This window comes from Mastomys coucha, unplaced genomic scaffold (assembly GCF_008632895.1).
Source record: "Mastomys coucha isolate ucsf_1 unplaced genomic scaffold, UCSF_Mcou_1 pScaffold22, whole genome shotgun sequence".
Classification (NCBI taxonomy): domain Eukaryota; kingdom Metazoa; phylum Chordata; class Mammalia; order Rodentia; family Muridae; genus Mastomys; species Mastomys coucha.
The window spans coordinates 5,198,707-5,204,297 of record NW_022196905.1 but is presented as its reverse complement, the minus strand read 5'-3'; the positions used below and the strand labels follow the sequence as shown (position 1 = coordinate 5,204,297).

The 5,591-nt window shown below is 36.9% G+C and overlaps 1 pseudogene; it reads right to left on the bottom strand.

Annotated features, from left to right (window-relative positions):
- Positions 1–680: 680 nt before the first annotated feature.
- LOC116070845 lies at positions 681–1,044 on the bottom strand (annotated as a pseudogene).
- Positions 1,045–5,591: the final 4,547 nt, after the last annotated feature.

Sequence of the window (5,591 nt, the reverse complement as noted above, 5' to 3'; positions counted from 1 at the left end):
TTAAAGTAATTCAATGGTAAATAGTTCCAGGTTAAAGTAAAATTATTTTGTTGTGGAAACACCTGAATTTCTTATATTAGTTGAAAATAACCTATTGCAAAGTCTGTTTTAAAAACTCAAGCACATGGATCATGGATTAGGTCTCTCTTCCTTTATCCCATCTGAACTAATATTGTTTGAGATTCCAGACAATGATTCAGCCAAGTCTTGCTGAAAAAAAAAATGGTAGTAGTGGAATAAAAAAGATAGTTGATATAGATACTTCAGATAGTATTCAAGGGAAATGTTAGCAGGTTAGGATGAAGGAAAGGTAAACAGGTTGAAATTTGTAAAGATGTGAGAGTAGTCATGTAGGTGACAGAAGCAAGAGAGTGTACATGGGTGAGCATCAAGGCAAATATAGATGTGAGCTGAGTGAGTGAAAGCAGGCCATATACATGAACAGAACTGAGGTTGATGTGAAAGGCTGTAGTTTTAAGGATTTTATTTTTATTTAGTTTAGTTTGTAAGTTTTTGGCGAACATCTAAAGAAAGACAGTTGTATGGTTCCTAACATTCTAACTCCTTTATATTATTTTCCCTCTAATTCTTTTTTATTCATTATTTTAAAAAAAACCAAAAAACATTGTTTCATTTCTGCCAGCAAACCTGGGATGTGTGTTGTTGTAGGTGTGGTGGACTCAGTGAGGGTACAGATCAAAGAGGAAGTGATGACTTGATGGCTGGAAGAGAAAGGAGACGGTTATATAACACTTCTGAGAAGTCTGGAGGAAGTACTCATGGCACACTATAGCTAAGTCACCAAAATAGTTGAGAAATTCTTAGAAATTGAGCTGCCATCACTGTTGAGGTCCGGCTTCATCCTGTGGTCAAGAACACCAAAGTTCTTCTGGTTGTTATGAAGGTGGCCAGCTCTGTGTTCATGAAAGGAAAGAACTCAGTTTCAAGAGCTGACAGCTATTCTGTTCCCATCCTTCCCACTGTACATTTGGAAAACAGCATCAGGGTCTCTATCCATCTCTCAGTCTCTGTAGGTCTGGACATTTTTGCCAAGTGGAAGAATGAGTCCTATCTGAGACTGCAACTGGTAGATGGGGCAGGAGTCCCCTGTAATTCTTAAAACCAGGAAATGCTCTTTCCCAAATCTGTTTCCACAGTTCTCATCTTTGAATGAACTATATTACTCCTTACTTCACTGATTTGGCTGGGCCCCAGACCCAATAGTGTTCATTTCCATCATGAGCTCTTAGGATCCTTGCTTCATGACATGTTTTATTTTTTAAAAGTAGGTCATAAACATTTTATTTGCTTATATATTGCTTTGTTTGTTTTTGGCATTTCTTTTTTTTTTTTTTTTTTTTTTTTTTTTTTGTATTTTGTATTTTCGAGACAGGATTTCTCTGAATAGCCCTGGCTGTCCTGGAACTCTCTCTGTAGACCAGGCTGGCCTCAAACTCACAGAGATCTGCCTGATCTGCTGCACATAAATGGTTTATATTGAAGTCGTTTTAAAATTTTTCTTGGCTGATATATAAAATATAAATATTATACATAATAATGGGGTGCTATGAAATAGTTTGATACATGTCCATAATGGGTAATGGTCTAAGTGAATATAAACACAGCCATGCACTATATCTACCATATCATCACATAGGATGAAAATTTTGAAAGCTGTTCCAGTACATTATTGCCTATATTCACTCTACTATGCAATAACACACCAAGACTTCTTGCATTGTGTAAATACAACTTATTACCCATTGATCAGCCATTTCCCATCCCTCCCCTTCCATGGTAGAATTCTATAATATCAACTATAAACAGCATTACGTACCTTTGTATTGTTAGAGTTGAAAATAGAGTGGGACACATTGTTGTGTCTATTTCTGGTTGTCAACTTGACTATATCTGGAATGAACTACAATCCAGAATTGGAAGGCTCACCTGTGATCCTAATATGAAGCCTGTGAGATTCAAGTTTCTGACCTAGATCTTTTCATGGAGAACTTGAGGCATAGTGTCTATGAATTCCAGAAGATTAAGACAGGGAGCACTCTGAGTTCAAGATCATCTGGGATTAAAGGCATGGTGACACATACCTTTAATCTGGGCCACACCTTCTGCTAGAGACCTATATAAGGACATTGGAAGAAGAAAGATTTACTCCCTCTCTCCTTCACCTGCTTGCCTTGTGGGACTGAGCAACTGCTAGATCCTTGGATTTCCATTCACAGCTGCTGCTGATCATTGTTGGGAGTGGCACTACAGACTATAAGTCATCAACAAATTCTCTTACTATATAGAGACTACCCATAAGTTCTGTAACTCTAGAGAACCCTGACTAATGCATTGTGTGGATCAAAGCATATTGACATTAATATGATGACAGATTAATTTAAAAACACTGTACAACTGAGAGCCACATAGTATCTTGTAGGTTTCAGAGTATCTGGGGCTTTGTCACTAAGAAGTCCTATGCATACATTTCTGTTATCACTCAACATTCTATCTCACAGTGCCCAATACTTAGGAATGTATTCTGCAGCATGACTATACTTGACCTTTGTAAATTTATTTAATATGTAATATTAACTTACAGGAAATCTGTACATCCATACCCTCAATGTGTGATATTTATCAGTTCTGGGCTCCTCAATATTAGAATTTCTAACATCCTATTACCTTTTATTTGGAAGACAATATACATACAAAAACACATACAAACACAGAAAGGGCACATGCACCCACACAAATTTAGCTTGACTGCAGGAAACCATCAAGAATAAATTTGAGAAATGTCTATACAGACAGAGGTTCAAGTTTTTTTAAAATTATTTTTAAATAGAATCAATCCTTTCAAATTTATTGTTAGCCATAATTTACTCAAGACCTCCCATTTCTGTGAAGAGCTTTGTTTTGAAATTTTCTAGACTGTATATTTGTTGCAAAAAAAAAAAAAAACCAGATATTATCTTCTTGGGATGGATGTGACACAAGATTCTTTATTTATCAGTTGATATCTTAACAAGTAGTATCCTATAGAAAAAATTTTATGAAAAATTGAAAAATTCTTCCATTATTTGCCTCTATTAGTTAATTTTGTGGAATAAGATTTTTCCAATGTTTATTCTTATCTTCCCTGCTTTATTTAGTTACTAAATATATAATATATAATATAGTAATTTAGACCAAGATGAGTAGTAATGAGCTATTTTGAAATAGAACATTTTATGGTTGGAAGAATTATCATGGTTTTATAAAAAGTTTAGATTAAAGCCTATCATGTCTATAATAAGAATTTGCATTTTAAGTCCTCAAAACAACATTTAAATTTTATATGATGAAATACATCATCCTTGCTGCAATTGCTTACCTTATTTCCTAAAGGAAACTCTGAAGTGAACTTTCATAGTAGAAAATTTCAAAGCCTTAAAATTTGTCATAGATATAAGTATGTTGAGTGCAGAAAATTAGTAATAAGTGATACAGTTTAAAAAAAAAAACAAATCTTGGCTTCTGCCTAGTCCTTACTGCTGGGGCAGACCCCTAGTTGGTCTGTTTCCATGAAGACTCCACATCCTGATCCATTCTAGAGGACCCACTGCACTCAGAGCAGTTGGTAAGAACCACCACTCCCTTGGGCCCCTTGTTTTGGAGCTGCTGCTGGGAGCCTGGTGAACTCGGGACCCATCACCCACCAAACCCCCGCCCTTCTGAAGACCACTCCCTTTCCTTGCCTTCCATGTCTTTTGCCTGGTCATTTCTGTTGGGGCAGTCCCCTAGTTGATATGTTTTCATAAAGACTCCAGATCCAGATCTATCCTAAAGGACCCACTGCACTCAAAGCCTCCTAGGATATCTACTGAAGCCAAGGCAACAGATCAGCAACCTCTCTGCCCCTGTAAAGAGCCCCTAGTTGGAAGGCCCTACAGGTGGTCCGATACAGCCAGGGCCACAGGCCTACTGGGAGACCTGAAGCAACACAGGGACAAAAGAGGCAGACTACATAAAGTTACCCAGACCAGCAAACACCAGGGATATCTAAATGGTGAACAGCAAGTGCAAGACCATAAACAATAGAAGCTAAAATACATGGGCATCATCAGAACCCAGTTTTCCCATCACAGAAAGCCCTGATTATGCCAATATACCTGAAAATCAGGAATCTGTTCTAAAATCCTTAAGGAGGATATCAATAACTCACTGAACAAAATATAGGAAAACACAGGTAAATAGGAGAAAGAATTGAATAAAGGGTTCCAAGACCCAAAAGTAGAAGTAGAAGCAATATAGAAAACACAAATGGAGGCAAATCTAGAAATGGAAAGCCTAGAAAAGAGGTCAGGAATTACAGATACAAGTATTATCAACAGAATACAAGAGATAGGAGAGAGAACCTCATGTGTAGAAGATATAGTAGAAGAGATTGACACAACTGTCAAAGAAAATTCAAAACATAAAAAACTCCTAACCCAAAGCATCCAGGAAATTCAGGACACAATGAAAAGAACAAATCTAAGAATAATTGGAATAGAGGAGAACAAAGATTCCCAGCTCAAAGGACCTGAAAATGTCTTCAACAAAATCATAGAAGAAAACTTCCCCAACCTAAAAATGAGGTGGCCATACAGGTACAAGAAGCCTACAGAACACCAAATAAATGAAATCAGAAAAGAAAATCTTCTCACCACATAGTTATCAAAACACTAAATGCACGGAGCAAAGAAAGAATATTAAAAGCTGCAATGGAAAAAGGTCAATTAATATACAAAGTTAGACCTATCAGAATTATTCCAGACTTCTCAACAAAGGCTATGAAAACCAGAAGAGCCTGGTCAAAGGTCATGCAGACTCCAAGAGAACACAAATGCCAGCCCAGGCTACAATACCGAGCAAAACTCTCAATCAACATAGATGGAGAAACCAAAGTATTCCAGGACAAACCCAAATTCAAACAGAATCTATCTACCAACCCAGCCCTAAAGTGGATCCTGAAAGGAAAACTCCAACAGAAGGAAGATACCTGCACAAAAGAAAAGACAAGATATTGAGCACTCAACTCACCTATGAAAAGACAAAAGCTAACAGAGTGGATATGCAAACAAGTTCCAGCATTTTGCTGCATACAAGAAACATACCCCAATAACAAAGACAGGCACTATCTCAGAGTAAAAGGATGGAAAAATGTCTTACAAGCAAATGGTACCAGGAAACAAGAAGGAGTTTCCATCCTAATATCCAATAAAATAGACTTTCAACCAAAAGTTATCAAATGTGATGAAGAAGGACTCTTCATATTCATCAAGGGGAAAATCTACCCAGAGATAGTCTCAATTCTGGGTCAATTCAAGTCTATGCCACAAATGCAAAAGCACCCAAATTCATAAAAGATACTTTACTAAAACTCAAAACATACATTGAACCCCGTACAATAATAGTGGGAGATTTTCAGCACCCCATTCTCACCAATTGGCAGGTCATTGAAACAGAAATTAAACGGAGACACAGTGAAACTAAGAGAGGTTATGAAACAAATGGATTTAGCAGATATCTGCAGAACATTTCACCCTAAAACAAAAATATACATC